Genomic DNA, 21,828 nt, shown 5'->3' with positions numbered 1-21,828 from the left:
TTTTTTAAGAGCACTCCAAGTTGAGTGATGAAATATTGAGCAGTTTTTTCTATTGGTTTTCCCATCTTGAATTTAACTGGCACTTTTTTGTTTCTGTAATCTTCTAACACCTTGAGGTTACGAGTTTCAGAGCACACTTTCTTCTTAACACCACCTGTTACTCACAATAGCAATAAAAGTTAGAATAGATCTAATATTTAAATATAAATTACCTAATATAATAATTATTCACTCATACCGCTACTACTGGTTTGCCCCACTTCATTCTGTTGGTCATTATGTGAAGCTGCTGTAAATGTAATACTATCTCCTATAGATTGTTCTATATGTGAAATTGTTGTTGGAAAAACTTGACGTAAATTCTTTCTTCTAGCTTTGTTTACCATGATTCCTGAAATGGACAAACCATCATAATATAATGTAAATATAATAATGACATATTACAGTAAAATAATAATTTTGAACAAGCATGTGTTAGAACATAAATATAAATATACACGTACCTTAACAAAAAAATACCAGATACAAATTAAAAAAAAAAGTCATTCATCATATAGCATTGTATCACTGTGAAGCTTATTTCCACCATATTCATCTATACTTTGAAATATAGCATCATCAATCATAAGTCCTGGAATATCATCTCTTTCCCATGTAATAACTTCTGTGTCCTCATCTTTGTTTTGCACATTAAAGCTCACATGAATTGATGATTCATTTTGTTGGTATGGCTCCAGATCTTCATATACCTCCTCCTCATTATTGTCATCTTCTTGAATTGGAATATTATAGAAGTCTCTAGGTTTCGTTCTCACAACTACTAACTAATTTAAATCTTTGAGATCTCTTACATAGTAAACTTGCTCACATTGGCATGCCAATACAAACGGTTCATGAGTTTTCAATAATTGTTTTGTGTTCACGCTCACAAACCCATGTTTATCAGTAGCAATTCCTTTGGCAACTTCAACATCCCACCAATCACACTTAAACAATGGAATCTTCAAGTCTCCATAGTAACAGAGTTCAATTATCTCAACTAAGACACCATAATAGTCCCAAGTACCATTATTATGCTCTACTCTCACAACAACACAACTATTTTGAGTAGTCCTTCTACTTGAATATTTTTTGGTGTGAAATCTAAATCCATTAATGAGATACCCATCATATGAATTAACTATATGAGAAGGCCCTTGGGCTAGTGAAAATAGTTCATCATCAACTTTCCCAATACATCGCAACTCCATCACCTAATTTATTTTTAAATAAGTTGTTGTTAATACTTGTACATGATAACATCTAACTTTTATATATAACATATGATATATAAGACATACTCTTTTCTCAAATCATTCTGGAAACATTTTATTGAATGTTGTCTCAATATTTTCATCTCCATTTCTCCCATGTTCTTCTCTAAACTCTCTGTTTGACAAAAAAATACATAACTCACTTTATATCAATAAAAAATTCTATAGAAATAACAAATAAGTATACTTACTTGACAAAAGGTTGAACTTCTTGACAATTTTTTAATACATAAAGACGAAGTTGGAGCCAATCATCTGATGCAAGAAATGTCATGTCTATACCTCTTCTAATAGGAGAACCGACATTTTTAAAGATGGCTAGTTTCACCTTATTGCACCTTAAATTCACACCCTCATAGTTTCTTCCAACTTGGTTAAACTTAGTATCCACACCATGGAGATATCTTGAACAAAATGTAAGACATTCATCAATCAAGTATGCTTCTGCAATGGATCCTTCTGGTTGTGCCTTATTACGAACATACTCTTTCAATGTACGCATATACCTACAAAAACATATATATGCCTAAATATTCTTTTCTAAAATGGAAAACTATAAACCAAAACATAGAGAAAAACTATAAAAACACATACCGTTCAATTGGATACATCCAACGATATTGCACAGGACCACCTATTTTAGCTTCACTAGGCAAGTGAACACATAGGTGAATCATTATATCAAAAAATGCTGGTGGGAATAACATTTCAAGTTTACATAGTATCAATGGAATTTCTAATTCAAGTCTGTTGAGATCATCCATCTTTAACACTCGACAACAAATCTCTTTAAAGAATGTACATAACTGAATAAGAACATCACTTGCATCCTTTGTTAATAAACCACGAAGTGCAATAGGTAATAAACGCTCCAACAAGACATGAAAATCGTGGCTCTTAAGTCCTATAATCTTATGTTCATTCAATTTAACACATCTTGATATGTTTGATGCATAACCATCAGGAACATTTATCTCCTTCAAAAACTCGCACAATAATTTTTTCTCATTAGATGACAATGTGTAACAAGCAGTTGGAATCACAAGTTTGTTGGCCTTTTGTATTGGATGAAGTGCTTGTCTGATACCCATGTGTTTGAGATCTAGTCGAGCATTCACATTATCTTTTTATTTTCCTTCAATATTCATTAATGTACTAAGTTCCTTTTCACAGACATTCTTTTCAATATGCATAACATCCAAATTGTTTCTTAACAATAAGGTTTTCCAATAAGGTAACTCAAAGAAAATACTTTTCTTCTTCCAACCATTTTGATGCAAAGATTCTTCTCGTTTTCATTTTCCAAATGGAAGAAATTGAAGATAGCGTAATTGATCAAGCACATCATTTCCCGAAAGAGGATTTGGTGCAATATTCTTTTCATTGGTGCCATCAAACAACCAATATTGAGTACGCCATCTATGTCTGATGGGTAAAAAGCGACGATGTCCCATGTAACACTCCTTATTACTGTACTTTAAGCGTCTAAAATAAGTATCTTTAATACAACTAGGACAAGCTAACTTCCCTCTATTTACCCAACCAGATAAGTTTTCATAAGCAGGAAAATCATTAAGAGTCCATAAAACAGCTACATGCATCTTAAAATTTGATTTTCTAAATGCATCATATATATTAATACCAACATCCCACAACATTTTCAATTCCTCGACTAAAGGTTGCAAATATACATCAATATTATTTCCTGGAGCAGTAGGACCAGGGTATTAGCAATGACAACATAAAATATGGTTGTTTCATGCACATCCATGGAGGTAAGTTATAAGGAACGAGAACTATTGGTCAAGTACTATGACTATTGCTCATATTACCAAATGGATTGAATCCATCACTTGCTAACCCAAGTCTAACATTACGAGGTTCTTTGGCAAAGCTTTCGTGCATCATGTCAAACTCTTTCCATGCCTTAGAGTCTGCTGGATGCCTTAGTAACCCATCATTATTTCTTCGATCATGATGCCATGTCATTTCTGAAGCTGTGTTTAATGACATGTATAACCTTTGTAGCCTTGGTGTTAAAGGAAAGTACCGTAATCTTTTATGAGGAACTTTTTTTCCTTTTTTGTCTTTTACATACATGTAGAAGACAATATAAGACATAGTGAAGTGTTATATATTTGTTATAATAAACTATTAAAATATTCGTTTATGAAAATAATAAAGTAAATGAAAATGTGTCAAGCATGCACACTTACACTTCATTTATTAATATTTTGACTACAACAAATTTTTTACAGCGAGAAATAGAAAGAAGTCTAATATATAGAAGCAGTGATGATTAAATAAGTTAAGAATATTCCTTATCAGTAGAAAGATTCATTATAATTTTTTGTCATTTTGCATCCCTTATTATAACTTTATTATTCAACGTTTGCTTGTTTATTTGGCTGAATTTATTCAATGTAATATTTTTAGAGATTTAAGTATTTATATCTTATTTTTTAAATACAAATTTACGTGTCTATTTTTTAAAATTTTAATCTTCTACTTATTGTATATGTGTCACTTATTTCTCATTTTCTTTTATCCATTAAGTCTTTCCATTATATAAAAAATAAAACTTTTATATAAATATTATTATATAATTTTTAAAAAATATTATTATATGAAAAATGTGCACAATTTATTATACTTCTTAAGACTGTGTAGGCAATTAAAAAGATAACTTTCTTAAAAAATATCTCACTGACTTGTGATGTATTTTGTTTTCTAATTGAATGTAATTTTTTTAAATATGCTCTTTTTATTTTATCTTTTTTTTCATTTGTTTTTATCTATTAATTTACCGTGTTTATAATTTACTATATATAAATACACAATTGTTATTTTCTTAATAAATTAGAAGGAAATTATAATTTGGGATTAGATATTACTTTCATGTTTCATTCTCAAATTTTTAATCTACAATCTCAGTTATTAATGATATATATTATTAAACAAACTTTACATTTATTATGGAGTATTTTTTAGGTTTGACTTTGTTTATTATAATTTTTTATATAATATGAATATTAAATTACAAATAACCTAATAAAATAAATTACTAATTTATTATAAAGTAAGGTATATACATTTTGAGTAATATTCTGTAATTAGTATAAGTAATACACTAATAATAAGAGATGGATAAATAAATAAAATCAATAATAACATGAAAAATTGTAATAATTGAATTGGTAATTATTTATTTAGATAATTACTCCTTTTATTTGTTATAATTTCTCATTTTTAAAAATTGAATTAAAACTAAATTAATATAATCTAAACAAATAAAAATAACAATTTTTTTTACAAAAATGTTAAAAAAATAATAATTAACAAAAATATAATTTTTTAAATTATCGGGTACGTGCCTTAGGCACGTACCTATTAACTAGTATTATATATATGCGGTGCACGTACCTATTAACTAGTATTATATATATGCGGTGAGGTTCAAAATAGTATAGAATATTCCTTAGTGAAGGAATATTTCCTATATCTATTTAAAAAAAATATATAACTGAGAATTGCTATTCACCCGATTGAATTGCAATGCGACCCAAATGGAGAGTTTTTACTTTGCCACGTCACAGTCTTAAAAAAAGCTTTTTATTCTCTTTTGTGTTTTGGTCAAACATGTAAAGTTGATATATGTTCTTATTAGTTTATTTTATTCCATCAAACCCATCTTTCCTGATATGCCTTACCAGAAGCTACTATGGCAACCACCAAGTTTAAAATTAAAAGAATGGGAAACCGAAAATAATGTCAGGAACCAATCCTTATTGGGGCTTTGAGGATGTAATTCATAGTCATATACACTCTGTGCAGTGAAAAAATGTTGTTGCACGCGTGAGTAATTTTTTTTTTTCCATATGGAAAGCAACATGTTTGAACTTAGTTTTCGGTACTGTAAATTATTCAGAATTTTCTGAAAATTTGCAGGATGCTCTAAATAGCTACAATATACATGTTCATAAAAAAAAATCATGCCGAAAACTGTTCAGAGGTCGAGAAACAGCGAGATCCCTGCTGATAGGACTTAAAATGAAGCCCCTAGGAGAATTGTCTAATATATATATACATATATTAAATAAAAAAGAAAAAAGAGATGAAAACAGCACCATCCATCCGGCGGGATACTGGGCATGGAAGAAAGATAGAGATGATGAAAGAAAGAGGAGAGAGGAAGTGGGGTAAAGGAGAGAGAAAGAGAAGGTTGTTGAAAGTGAAATACAATTATTTTTATTTGTTTATTATAAAAAAATAACCAATGAAAACTTGCAACTTGGGATACCACGTGGCTCGTGATTAAATTCTACCGTGATATTTAGCATTTTTCAATATAACTAAGCAAATTTCTACTAATGGACATCTCCCTCACGCAGACACATAGTGGGGTCTTTTTGGACCACCATTTAAATGTTCCGTGAACCAATTTTTTAATTATTTTATTTTATTTAATATAACCCCAAAATTATTTCAACCATTTTATTTTTTTTATAATATTATTTCTCACATTCTTTTTTTTATTCAACCAAATAAGTCCACGTGTTCAATCTAAGCCCGCCACACCAAAATTAGCATTGTGCCCTTATCTTTTTTATTTTTGAAAGAATAATAAACGAACCAAAAAGAGACACGAACAAAATGTATAAAAACATGTGGTAAAAAAAGTTTACGAAGAATCATAATTGTTTGATCTCAATTAATGGATTATGATTCAAGTTTAGTCCGTCTTTGACATTAAATAATTTTTAAGAAAGTTTTCTGTTTAATTGCCTATAGTCTTAAGAAGTGTAATAAAATATACAAATTTTTCATATAATAATATTTATATAAAAATTTTATTTTTTATATAATGGAAAGACTGAATGAATAAAAGAAAAAGCGAAATACGTGGCATATATAAGATAAGTAGAAGATTAAAATTTTTAAAAAAATAGACATATAAATTTGTATTTAAAAGATAAGATATAAATATTTAAATCTCTAAAAACATCGAATAGCAAAAATAAACAAGCAAACGTTGAATAAGAAAGTTATAATAAAAGATGCAAAAAAAACAAAAAATTAGAAGGAATCTTTCTATTAATAAGGAATATTTCTAACCTATTTAATCATCACCGCTTCTATATATTAGTCTTATTTCCATTTTTTAATGTAAAAAGTGAAGTGTAAGTTCACAATTTTTTCCCTTATGATGATATATCTCACTGACTTGTGATGTATTTTGTTTTCTAATTGACTGTACTTTTTTTAAATATGTTCTTTTTATTTTATCTTTCTATTTTTTTCCTTTTTCATTTGTTTTTATCTGTTAATTTACTATGTTTATAATTTACTATATATAAAGATACATTTATTATTTTCTTAATAAATTAGAAGGAAATCATAATTTGAGCTTAGATATTACTTCTATGTTTCTTTCTCAAATTTTTAATTTACAATCTCACTTATTAATAATATATATTATTCAACAAACTTTACATTTTATTACCCAGTATTTTTAGGTTTGACTTTGTTTATTATAATTTTTTATATAATGTGAATATTAAATTATGGATAACCTAATAAAATACATTACTAATTTATTATAAAGTGATTACATTTTTAATTCTTTAAACTTGAGGTATATACATTTTGAATAATATATTTTGTAATTAGTATAAGCAATACACTAATAATAAAAGATGATAAATAGATAAAATCAATAATAACATGAAAAAATTGTAATAATTGAATTGGTAATTATTTATTTAGATAATTACTCATTTTGTTTGTTATAATTTTTCATTTTTAAAAATTGAATTAAAATTAAATTAATATAATCTAAACAAATAAAAATGACAATTTTTTTACAAATATATTAAAAAATAATAATTAACAAAAATAATTTTTTTTAAATTACTGGATACTTAGGCACGTACCTATTAACTAGTATTTATATATATATATATATAGCAAATGATGGTATTTTAAATTCCAAACTGAATTAATGTATTGATATCTTATACAATATCTTAGAATAATGAAGAGTTTTCTCTTTTTCTGTAATATATTTCTAGGAATGCTACCAGCTGATATTATCAAGCATCATTATTATTTTCAGTAGCAAAACAATATCAGATTCATTATTTATATTAAAATGGCAGAATTTTCTTAAGACAAGAGACGAAATGCCATTTCTTGCTTATAATTGAGGTTCAAAAATTTCAGAACAAAATTTCAGTTATCTGAGAAACTGATGAAGATGTAAAGATCATAACAAAGACATTATTGCCATGGTGAAGAACAGGAAAAGGGGGTGACCACAAATTTTGTTTGCTAGCTTATAAACTTTTGGGAAAATGACACAAAACAGGCTTGATTACAAATTTAACACTTATTCTTATTTTTTATTTTGGGCCCAAGCCCAAGCCCAACCCCATCCTAATTCTAATCCTAAGCCTTATTATTATTTAGTAACCTTATTATTAAGGGAAATTTACACATTTACGGTAAACTTGAAACATATCTTTACAAAACCAAAATATGTGTTAAAATATTTGAAACAAATTGTTACGGAACTTAGAAACATCTATATACAAATATTTTAAGATTTAATATACTATAGCTACAAAACTATATAGAACACTTTACCAAACTTGTAACAGATTTACAAAACTAGAAAATGTGTTAACAAAATGTGTCAACAATGGCCCATGGAGAAAGCATCCAAAAAACTCATTCATCTAAACATAGATGGCAAAAAATCCAAAACTCATGTTGTCTAAAGGAATTTTCCCAACACATTTTTGCGTCGGCAATAGTAAGAGCTTTTGATGGTGTATTTTTACGCCAGCAAAAAGACGTTCTTTCCTGACGCAAAATTGCACCGACAAAAAATGTTACTTTTTACTGGCTTAAAATGCGTCAATAAAAGCGTGTTCGACCAAAAAATTATTGACTTTTCCCTCTGAAAAAAAATGCAGGGAAATATTTTTTTATCAAATATATTTTTTTATATTTTTTAATTATATTAATTTTTTATAATTAAATTATTTTTAAAATTACATTAACAATCAAATTAAATAAAAAATAATAATACAGATAATTATTTATAAAATATATAAATTATTACATTGTTGTAATTGTCTCAAACATCAAATTAAGCTAAAGTAATTATAATCTTAAAACAAACTAATGTAAAAACCATCTTCAAACAATCAATAGAGTTGTTATCTCGCACGATCCGAGCAATAGAGTTTTCAAACCGCTTCCCGTAAGTTTTTACCGCTTTTCTGGTACGTGGATCAAACTGGACCGACAAATGGGTAAGCTTCTTCTTTGTGAGCTCTTTCTTTGCTCTATGACACCACCATAATAAGCTCCCAAACTCTCTTGCTACCAACGCTCTCATCTCTCAATGTTTCCATACTACATATTCAACTTTTTGTTACATATTATATAAAATAATATTTTTTCTTTTACTTGTATGCATTCGTAAATTAATTAATAAAACATAATAAGAAAATTTAACAATAATAGAAAACACACTTCATTATATTAGAAAATAGATTACAATAATATTTGTTAATTAACTAAAAAATTATTTAATAATTGATTTTTTTTTTATCTATTAGAAATTTAAATATAGTTAAATTAAGTTTTATGTATTTAATTTATGTTACGAAAATTTTGGCAGCATAACGACTTCAATTTTACCTACCCAAAATTTAAGTTGGTTGACTTTTTCACCACTCCATAGTTCATGGCACGCTCAAAGGCAAATGCTGCAAACAGAACAAAACAAAAGTATCAAAGTCTCCATGGATTGACCTCTTATGCTTTAGCTCGATTTAAGATGGTAAATAAAAATATATAGATAATTTGAAATATTTTTAATTATCTTAATAATAATTTCAATATTTAATTGATATTACATTTTGTTTTCTAAAGATGAATCTTCAGACTAAGGAACTGCCCAATATTATCGATACGTTCCATGACATGCACAATCACCCGACACGTGGATGGGTAAACACAAATGCTACGGATGCATATGTAAGTAACTTTCTAAGTTTTGTGTATATGTATATTATTCAATTATATTATGTATTCATTGTCTTGTTTCTAAACTGCGCAGGATGCCTTTTAGTAAGAAGTCTGTAACGCCCTAATTTCTCATAGATTACCGAGAATACAGCGTTGGGTCATAGTCGTAAATATTGCTCTTTTATTTAATAAAAACCTTAAAAATAAATACATGGATCCATGGTTTTATAAAATACTTGTCTTTAACATAAAAATGAGCAACACTTAAATAAAACAAACTTTTTAAAATAATAATAATAATAATTTGGCCCGCTTGATCTTGCTCGACTATATGGTCCCCAACGAATACATCATGAAGCTCTTAGGTCCCACTCGCCACCGGCCATTCTATCCTTAATTTCCTGAAATAACAACATCATAAGGAGTGAGCTTCTAAGCCCAGTGAGGAAAATACAAACAAGGGTTAGCCATATAATCAAACATAACATATATTCACCAAAGTCATACAAACACAAACATGTAGAACATATCAAATCTTAAGACATAATTCTAAATCATAATCTATAAATTATAGGTCATACTCTAAGTCATAAGTCATAGGTCATAGATCATACATTATAGGTCATAACTCATAATCATAACTATAAGTCATATATAATAATCATAGCTAAAAATAACAAATCAGATATGATAGAAAGATAAGTGCTTATACAGAGGTGGCAATTAAGCCCCGAACAAAAGTCCGTCATACACCGGACATAGGTCCGTCATAGAGTTTTGGCAACCGAGCCTACCGGACATAGTCCGTCATACATCATTAGACACCTTAGGTCCAGACACACTTACTCCTTTATTGCACCTGAAATGTAAGGTGATACAAAAATAAACTATATCATACACTAGATGATAATACTAAACTATCTAATTTTCCTTACCTTAAAGATTATCAAACAAAGAGCGTGAGAGATTGCAAAACGTAGAAACCCAAGAATACGATCGAAACAACAAAGACCACCTTCTTAGCCGCTAATTATTTGAACCTTAATATCATCAAAATCCCCATCAATAATTTTCTAAAAAAAAATTATTTAAACCACTAAAAATAAATAACTCAACCATACCTTGAATACTCTACCAGCCAAAATCTCAAGCACCCAAAAGCCACTTAATTTCTCTTAATTGCACTATCTATTGACTACTCTTATTTATAGGCCTTAAAAAAAATATCACGTTTCTATTCTAATTTCAAAATTCCTAGAATATCTCCATAACTCAAATTTTAGTTCCTAAGATATTAATTAACTACTTTGACTTAACCAATCTAACCTAGTCGTTCCTGATACTAGGAATTTATATTATTATTATATTACTTAATCTATGCACCAATCATTTAGTTTATAAAATAATAAAATACTATTAACTTTAACTAATATATCTATCTCTACCAGATTATTAATAAGCCTATAATATAAAATCATAATATAAACATTTAAATAATATTATTTCTTTTAAGTACATATAAAATCTTTTTTAACAGCCCTACTCACTGAACTCTCTCTATATAATACCAACAAATATCTTTTATTTAATTTAACAATATACCAACCTAAAACAATGGTCTTAACAGACCGAAATTTTCTACTACTTATATCATCAATTACTTAATTCATCATTAATACTTTAGTTGCCACATTTGACCAAGTCAAATACTTAAATATCTTAATAACAAATATCATGCTATCATCTATTCAAAATAAAGTTATCTTTTTCAATTTCAAAGTATATATTACTTTGAACTAACGTGGTGACTAACATTATATAATTGGAAAAATTGCTAATAACTAAATAAAACTTAAATTCTATTCTTCATAATTTATTCACCCATTTTCATTTTTTTTTTACTAGACATAACTTGAAAGCAATTTATCTAACAAGCTAGAATTCTATGCAATCATCTCACTTTTCTAAAATTAATTAAAATAATACCACAACTAAAAGTATTATTTTAAATTAACACTACTAATGAACTTGTCATAAGTAAATAGCAAACAAGTAACTGAGTTACTTGGATATTACAAAGTCCAGACACAATCCCAATTCCAATCCCAATCTTAATTTGAATCTTCAGCAGGAAGTGCCTCTGTCGATGAGACACAAGTCGTCTCAAAGGTACTTGGTCAACGTCGTGGCCACAACCGATGTATTGGACGCAAGTTGAAGGACACTAGTACCTTTGCCTCAGGCGCCACCAAATCCTCTTCACATTCAGAGGCATCACCATTTCCGTCCACCACAGTCGGCCCTCCAATGGTACCAGCTGAGGTTTTCCAGTCCATGGTTCAACACTTCATTCAAACCATTATGACCCAGAACAACAACTTTCACCAAATCCAACAATTTATGCAAGATACAAATCAGAACATCAAAGCTCCACAATTTCAACCTGTCAACTTGGACATGAATATGATACAGTCCATGATGGTGAACTTTCAACCACAGCAACCACAACAGCCATAACCACCACAACCCGACGATGATGATGACTTTGGAATTGATTTAGATGACATTTAGTTTGGTTATATTATTATTTTGAACTTATTAATATTTTGTTTTGGTTTTTTTTTATTTATTTTGGAGACTATACTACTTATGTTTTTTTTTTTATATTTTGGAGACTATACTAATTTTAAATTGGTTTTATTATTTAATTAATAAATTAGTTTTATTATTTAATTGAATAAATTGTTTTTATTTATTTATTTAATTAATACTTAATATTTTATTAAATAATTTTAATTAATATAATTAATTGTTTTTTTAAAAAAAATTAGATACCTACTGCGACGATATGTCGTTGCAATAGGGTGCTCGCTGAACACAAAAATCTGAGATTTCGTGACCCTATGATGACGACTTGTCGTCGCTGAAGGCATATAAACTCACACACTCTACATCGACGACATATCGTCGCTGTAGATGTGGGCAGTAGACTGACCTACGATGCCATGTGGTCGCTGTAGGAGTTTTTAAAATTCAAATTTTGTAACCACCTACAGCAACGATATGTCGTCGCAGTATCCCAGTCCAACTGAAAAAAGGGATTTCCTACTGCGATCAACATGCTGTCGCTGTAGTAAAACACTACTGCGACGACTGTGTTTTGTCGTCGCTGTAGGTCGCTACATATATCGACCTACAACAACGCTGTTTTGGCGACGATTACTTGATCTTGTCGTCACTGTAGAGCCTTTTTCTTGTAGTAATATGAGACAATGTTATCTTAAAGTGAAATTTTTTAATTCATTTTTTTTTTTATGAAAGATGTAACCAATTGGTATCTTATTCACATCATAAGCTACCAAAAGGTAGCTTTTCTAAAACCCAGAAAAATAAAAAATTTCGTGAAGCAAGATTTCCTAATTTTTTCCAATTTTGGTAGTGAAACTTTTGGATTTCGGTATATGGTGCTGATGTGGCAACAATATATGTGTAAATAATTTGGTGTAAAGTATTTTTGTAAATATTTTAGATTCTTGGAATATAAATGTAAAACACCAAAAAAACATAATACTTTGCGACAGAGAGGATACAAGAGTTAGAGAAACTGAAGGAATGACTCTTTCATTCCGCTGCGTATACTGTAAGTATTCTTGTCTTTGTTTCTCTTTGAATTCAATTTTAGAAACATGTTCTAGGTTATCTCATATTAATTTGTTTAATATTAGATTTACATGAAAATAAATAAAGATCCTGTATAAGTTTTCCCAATAATAATTGGTTATGACCATGTGACCGTCAAGGAACTAAAATGTTGATCGTTCTCAAGGGTCATTCTTTTATAAAACACCCTGTGTATATGACATGCGTGACTATTATAGAGGCATGTTGATTGTTAAATGTGGACATTGATTGCATATTATATGCTTAGAAAATCTTGCTTAGTTATGTATGGCACTGACTATTCATAATCGACACTGGTCGTGTGTTACTGACCTAAGAGTCAGAAACGGCATAAGCGTCATGAACGCAGAGCCAATAAAAGATTAGATCTAATCGACATCAGTATTGAATGACTCATATGGAGCATTAACGCTAGACCGACTCTAAGGTCAATGAAAATTTATAAGTGCTTGTCTAGTCTATGACTAGTTACTCAGAGCCAGGGCCAAAGGCCTAGGTGACTGTTTTGTCACATGGCTAAGGGAACGGAATCCCATAGTAGTGACTCTATGATCACTCGGTAGGTTTATGCTAGTGAGTATTTCACCAGATACCTATCTCGTTTAAGCTAGTGAAGTGATCACTTATCTGTAAAGGGAACAAAACCCACCTTAGTGACTTTTGCAACTGCCACTCCTCTATTTTGGACTAAAATTTCTGGATGGTTATTATGATCATCGTTTGATATTATATTCTTGCAGTATTGAGTTTTCTTGTTGGGCTTTGGCTCATGGGTGCTATGTGGTGCATGTAAAGGGAAAGAAAAGTTCACCCAGCCTTGAGTGGAGAGCTTAGGTGGTGATGTGTACATATGCGGCTGCTTGACCACCATGGCCAATGAGTTCTCGGGTAAACTAGGGGGTTTACCCTATTTTTGCCTCTTAGATCGGCGAGTTGTAAATTTTATACTGTAATGAACATTTTGTATCGTAAACAACTTGTAAACGTTTTTATGGGCCCATGAACAGTTTTATGTTTTAAATAAAATATATCATTTCCTTTTGATTAGTTTTCCACCTTAACCTACTAATATCACCTAGAAGCACATTTTAACCAAAGAACTCGATTAGCGAGTTAAGTTCATGGTTCAAAGTTCACCGTAACTGTCTTGGTTGGGGTAACCAGGGCTTTACAGAAGTAGACTGACCTATAATGATGACATGTGGTTGCTGTAGGAGTTTTTGAAATTCAAATTTTGTAACCACCTACAACAATGATATGTCGTCGCAATATCCCAGTTCAACTGAAAAAATGATTTCCTACTGCGACCGACATGTCGTCGCTGTAGGTCCCTACATATATGGACCTACAATGACGCTGTTTTGGCGGTGACTTCTTGATCTTGTCATCGCTATAGAGTCTTTTTCTTTTAGTGATATGAGATAATGGTATCTTAAAGTGAAGTTTTTTAGTTCATTATTTTTTTTTATAAAAATGTAACAAATTGGTATCTTATTCGCATCATAAGTGTAATGCCCCAAATTTCCTAATAAGGTTTAGGACCTTGATTAGGAGGCCGGGAGGGCCATAATTGCTTTATTGTGCTATTTAATGATAATATGCATGTTTAAGTGTATTAAATATGCATGTGAACCCATTTGTGATTAATTGGGTGATTTTCATATTTTGGCCATCTCGGGCATTTTTGGCATATATGTGAAATGGGTGTGGTGCTTTACTACTGTTTGGTTATGCCAGGTTTACCCAGCACAAGACGATCCTATGAGGTAAGCTAGTGGGAAAGTCACAACGAGATTTAAGCTTTACTTGGAGTAAGTCAAGGGGTATTTAGAGCATTACCGGGTTATCAGGTAATGGGAATTAATATTTGGTGATAAATTGAGAGTTAGTAAGATCAGGGGGAAATTCTAGAAGTTTTGACTATAATGTCCCCGGGGGTGTTTTCGGGACCCCGAGCATTAGGTTTTATTGGAAGCTACTTAAGCTTGAAGTAACCTTTTAAGAAAATAAAAAGAACATTTTGTACGTTCTCTCTCCCAAAAAGTTCCCTTATCGTCTCCCGATCGCGTTTTCGAAGGTATCTTGAGTTCTAGGACTCGGATTCAAGCGAGGATTGAGGCATAGCAATCCTAAGGAAAATTAGAAGCTTATTAGCCGGAGAATTTAGTTGAAAACAACTCAATCGGAGGTAATTCAAGTTTTAAGTTCTGAGTTTTTAAAGTTTTTAAGCTTGAATTGGATTTTGTGTTTTGATGTGTTTTTGGGTGATTTGAGACTTGGGTTTTGGATCATGGGGAGGTTTGGGAACTTTGATTTTTGAGTTTGGAGATGTTTGGATATGTTTATGAAAGGATTTTACATGAAGAAATGGAGGATTTTTGGCTGGGTTCGAGGTTGAGCCGCGGCTCTGTTCTTGGGCGTTGCGGCTTAAGCTTGAAGAAGCTGGTGGTTTGGTTCTGATGGGCTATTTGAGCTGCGACTCTATTGGGTAGAGCTGAGGCTCTAATTGTTGTCAGAGAGGATTTTTGGGCCTGATTTGAGTGGGGCTGCGACTCTAATGGTTGGGGCCGCGACTCAAAAGAGGAAAAGTGACCAAAATGGATTTTTAGTCATGGGAACTCAAACCTTAGGCCTCGGGATCATTCCTACTACCCGGATTGGTGGCGTTTGATGTCTCGGAGGCTAGGTCTTAGTTCCAGGATTGGTTTTAGAACTTGAACTCATTGGATCACCATTTGTGGTTGTGACTAGGTTATCACTAGAGGCTTGGAATCGGGATCGTGCTTGTGGCTCATTTGTTGGTAACCTGTGCTTGGACCCAAGGTAAGAAAACTGCACCCCATATGTGACATGCATGGCTATGATTGATGCATGTTGGATGTTGAATGTGAACATTGATAGCATAGTGTATGCTTGGCAATTTTGCCCATTTGCATATGGTTATTATTGAGGCATGCTGGATGATTAAGTGTGATACATGTGATGCACGAGAAACATGTGGTTAGGGCATGCCATGAATGATGAATATGAGATTGGTCAGAGCTTGAGTCTCTGTGTTTGTGCATGATCATAATTATGCTAGCAACTGTTTAGTAAGCTTGCTGAATGCTCTATTCTTGGATAATTGGCATATGATACACATTGATAGCATTGCTTACCTGTGCATGGTACTGACTAATTAGTCAGATTTGGCAAAGGTGCTAATATCAACTGTGAAGCTGTGACTCATTAGTCAGGTTCGGCAGTGGTACTGGGCACTGGTCACGTTACACTGACTCATTAGTCAGAACGGCCTTAGCGTGTATCACGCAAGCCAACAGAGATTAGATCTAATCGACTATCTGCATTAAATGACTCAAACAGCATTAATGTCGGATCGACCTCAAGGTCGATGAACATTATAAGCGCTTGAAGGCTAGTGGCTTAACTAGCAGCCACTCTTCCATTTGATCTAGTTACTCGCTTGTCGGTCACTCAGTATGGTTTACCAGAACCTATTGAAGGCTAGTGGCTTACCTAGCAGCCACTCTTCCACTTGAATTATTGACTTGCTTGTCAGTCACTCAGTATGGTTTACTAGAACCTGTTGGGGCTGGTGGCTTACCTAACAGCCACTCCTCCATTTGAATTAGTGACTTGCTTGTCGGTCACTCAGCATGGTTTATCAGAACCTCAAGTGTTGCGACATTCTTCTGATTAGGATTGACTTGATAGTCCTCTAATTAGAAGGCCAGGATTTCTTATCCTGGATACCCCAGCATTGTTTGAGGTCATTTGCATGCTTGAATAAAGCTATGTTTGCTAGGTGATAACTCTACAAAATAGAGTTATTTTACCACTTTTTATGTGCTAATTGTTGCTTAATTCTTGAATTTTTAAGTAATTTATTAAGTTTTTAAGTAATTTTGAATTTATTGGGTTTATTTTGATTTTCTATACTTTTGTGTGTTTTTATAGTTATTTTGTTGTAAAATGTTGTAGTTAATTATTTGAATTATTATTGTTAAGTTAGTGGTAAAAAAAATGTTGTATTATTGAACTTAAATGTAAAATATAAATTAAGTTATAATTAATATTTTCAAAGAATTAAATTGATTTATTTTATAGTTGTAAATATTGTATTATGATTTATTTTATATTTATTTTGTAGGGAATTTATGCTCTTGAAAAGTAAAGAAAAATGAAGAAAATGTGGCATTTTCAAGAATTAAAGCTGAAAGAAATAAGGACATTATGACATTTTTGAAAAGCTTAAAGCCCACCAAAAGCAGGCCCAAATCCAAAGGCCCAAATCATCAACATTTGCTTCTTCTTTTTTCCCTTCAGCAGCTTCTCCACGTGCACAGCCTCTTCCGCCTGATGCCTTCGCCAAAGCACACAACCATCAGGAACTTCCATAATGGTCTCACATGACCATTTCATCACCCCAACGTGACTTGCCCTTTCCTTCCCAACATTTCCCTTCAGCATCTCATTTGGGCCCAAGCCCAGTCCAGGAAGATATCTCACCAGCCCATCAACTTCCACCAGCCCAAGGCAGGCCCACGAAGCCCTCAGCTACCCCAACGCCCCAGATCACGCCTGCCTGCTTCAATGCACCAAGAGACCCATGCCTGCCATAAAGCAGCTTCAAACCACTTTATTTTGCATTGAGCCCATAAATATCAATGTTCCCTTGTCTTATTTTCTCCAAAAAATATCACATTTTTACCTCACTTTCTACACATTTTACCCCAAAACATCATTATTACACCCTATATTTTACCCCTATTTGCCATATTATACTTAATTAAATTAATTTAATCAATTTAAATTGATTATTTTAAATCATTATTTTTTGCTATAAATAGGGAGTTTTGAAGACCATTTTGGGGGTCCATTTTGAAAAGGGAGGTTACTATAGCATAATTTCTACACATTCAAAACCTCTCAATTCTCTTCTTCTTCTTCTTTTTGGTTATTTTCTATGTATTTTTAGAGGAAATTTTGGGGGTTTCTCCTCCAAATTTTCCTATTTATGTTTGTAATTTTTAGTTTGTATTTGTTATTCTAGTTATGTGTTTCTAATCTTTTTAAGATTATTAAGGTGATTATGAAACATTATGTAACTAGATAGTATCTATTTTGTATGTTGATTTCCCATTTTGTGCAATAAAGTTTATGGAATTTTCTTCTTCAAATATCTTCTTTCATCTTAAATATCATGTATTTTGGATTGTTAGCATATATTTACATTTTGTTCTTCATTAGTGCTAAAACATAATATTTTTTGTGTAAGATGTGTCATGAAATTGTACACATCCATGCTTAGAACAAAAATATTATGTTTTGCCTTATAAATAATGTTCATTGATTTATTTGTTATTTCATTAGATTGATTTACACTAAATGCTTTGAAATTATAATTTTGAAAAGTGAAGAAAAATCCTATCATTTTATAAATAATTTGTGCTTAAAATTATAAATCTATTTAGAAAATGATAGTTTGATTTATTTTAACTATCACTAAAACTTGAGAATCAATATACTTATAAATATTATTGAACTTATATTTTGTGGATTCTAATCCTTAATAATCTTATTTTACCATCTTCATTTATAATATTAATTTATTTTGATGTATTGTCTTAAATTTCTTTATTATTATCTTTTATTTTATTTTTATTGTTACAAATTCTCATCAATCTTTGGAACTAGATTAGAATTTATTAATTTTGGTTTAAAATAGTTTTCTTTTCAATTTTAGACAACTCCTTTGGGTTCGACATCCTTGCTTACACGATCACTATTCTATATGAACGATTCGTGCTCTTGCGATTTATAAATTTTTAAACATACCCGTTTTGGGTCTATCACTAGGCATGCCAGATATGGTTTGATATCATGATATGACTGTTTATGAGCATATAAGTTTTCTTGCTGGGCTTCGGCTTACGGGTGCTTTGTGGTGCAGGTAAAGGCAAAAGGAAACTGGACCATCCTTGAGTTGGAGAGCTTAGGTGATGACGTGTACATATGCAGTTGCTCGACCAATACTTGGGCGAGGTTTGAAAGTGGAACTAGGGCTGAACCTTGTTTTGCCGCTTAGAACAGCCTGTTGTAAACACTTTCTTGTAATAAACTCTGAAATTATATTTTTGGGATCCCAATGTATATATTAAACGTTCTCGTGAAACGTTACATCTTATCCGAAATTTTTAATCCCTAAACCGCTAATCACACTTAGTTACACATTTATGGCCAAACAACTCGATTAGCGAGTTTAGCACTGTTTGCAATGTGCACTGTAGCGGTTCCTGGAGTTGAAACGTTACAATAAGCTACCAAAAGGTAGCTTTTCTAAAACCCAGAAAAAAATGAAAAATTTCGGGAAGCAAGATTTCCTAATTTTTTTTTCCAATTTTTGTAGTGATTATATTGGATTACAGTATATGGTGCTGATGTGACACCAATATATGTGTAAATAGTATGGTGTAAGATATTTTTGTAAATATTTTGAAATCTAGGAATATAAATGTAAAAAACCAAAAACAAAAACAGAAAAAGAAAAGAAAAGAGAAAGTGACAAGGAAAATGGAAATGTATATGATAAAGAAAGGTGTGTGTGAGGAGTAAAAGTCAATTATTGAAGGGTTAAAAAGAGTCACAAAACTGAGATGAAAGAGGTGAAAAGAGTAATAAAGTTGGAATTGGATGTAATGTTTGGACAAAGAAAGTAATGAAGAGAGGGCCAAATATAAAGCCCCACTCATTTTAATTTCTGCAATAATGGAATAATCGATGGCTTCACTGTACTTTTACTTGAATAATGTTAGGTTTTCAGGAAAACAAACATGCATAGAATATACAGCTGTTAACTCAAAAATAAGACAACAACAACAAATTCAACAATAATGCGTTCAATTTGCACCATTTGGCCTACCTTTTCCTCTAAAGTCATTTGTATTTGTAGTACTCCTCAGCATCTGTAGTCTTCACTAGCATCCACCAATTCACAGAACCTCTATATATCAAACTCCAACTGGCCTTAATTTGTGCTGCTATATATCTGATATTTTGGCCTGTAGTAAATGAGTAATGATATGTGTATCCAAAATATACACCTAAATATTACACATAGTGATGTGTCAGTTTAGTCTAGCCAATCACATTTATTAAAACTGAGACCCACTGTTTTAAAAAGTAGTGATACGTCACTGTGTGTAATATTTGAGTGCATATTTTAGGTGCACATATCATTACTCATAGTAAATATCTTATCTTTTGTTAAAAAAAAATAAAAAAGTTATTGTGAAGCCACTAATCTATTCTAGGCCCTCAGATCTACAATAAATTTGACAAATATTTAAAGTTTTTATGGGAAATTACATACATTGGCACGTGGAAGATAATAGTAAGATTTTTTTAGAAGCATACTACTAATCTAATCAACATACAATAATGATACACATATTTATATTATCAGTGCAAAATGAAAAAAAAAATCTTATCATATTAATTAATAATATTCTTTTAATCTACCAATTGATATATTAATGATAATAATGACAATATTATTTATATATAAAAAATAGTTATTACACACAAAACATACCATGACAGCTGGAAGACTACGATACATAGAGAGTACAGAACACTCTCATTCGGTGTTCTACTTCATTCTTTAAAATACCTCCCAAAAACACATATTTTTCTATTTTATTTCTAAGTTTTACATTTTATCATACATCAGATTCTCTATTTTTTTTTCTCTATATTATTTAAATACTATATTTTCACACATTTTTTTATTTATTTCAAATATTTTTTATAATTATCAATAATATCCTCATATATTTTAATATTATAATATTGAGTTGAATGATGAATATTGTATATTAGATATAGCTTTATACTGTAACTTTATCTAAAAATATTTGTAAAATACATCATTAAATGGATACCCATTTTTCTTAATTTTAACTATTTTTTTACAAATTTTGGTAATATACCTCACCGGATGGGAGTGCTCTAAATGTTATATTTTAGATATTTCATAAACTCATTGGTTTATAAACGCAGTAGAATCATAAAAGTAACCCTATAATATATAATCAAAATACATTTGACAAAATCTAAAGAAAATATAATTTCTGTAAATGTTAAATATAAACTACCATAAAACAAAGTTACATTCTTATAAATATTTGTTACTAATATGGTTTGTTAAATCAACATTTGATGCAAGAGATTTCTTTCATTAGTAAAATATTTTAATTTAAAATTCATAGTAAGAGTAGGACCCACACACTGACAGATTTTATTTTAAAATAAAATGTTTAGGAATATGGTAGGGGCTTCAAAAAGAGTCATATTAATGAGACTCTTTTGTATTTCCGACTTGTGGACAATTTTTAACGCGGTTTTTTTTATGATCGTACATATTGTAGTTATTTAGAGCATCCTGCAAATTTTCAGAAAATTTCGAATGATTTACAGTGCTAAAAACTAAGTTCAATTATGCTATTTTCCAAGCACATAAAAAAATTAATCACGTATGCAACAATTAATCACGAAAATTGTTTATAGATTGAGAACACAAAATAACTCACTGGTAGGACTCTTCTTGAAGTCCCTACCATATAAATTTCCAAATGTAATATATTACTCAATCCTTAGCATTTTTCTTTATCTAGTGATAGGTAGTGGTTTCCAAATGTAATATATTACTCAATCCTTAGCATTTTTCTTTATCTAGTGATAGGTAGTGGCTGGCCCATATCTTGTATAATCTTTTTACTTTAAATTTCTTACG

Source organism: Humulus lupulus, chromosome 6, assembly GCF_963169125.1.
Source record: "Humulus lupulus chromosome 6, drHumLupu1.1, whole genome shotgun sequence".
In the NCBI taxonomy this organism is placed as follows: Eukaryota; Viridiplantae; Streptophyta; class Magnoliopsida; order Rosales; family Cannabaceae; genus Humulus; species Humulus lupulus.
This window is presented reverse-complemented; position numbering follows the sequence as displayed.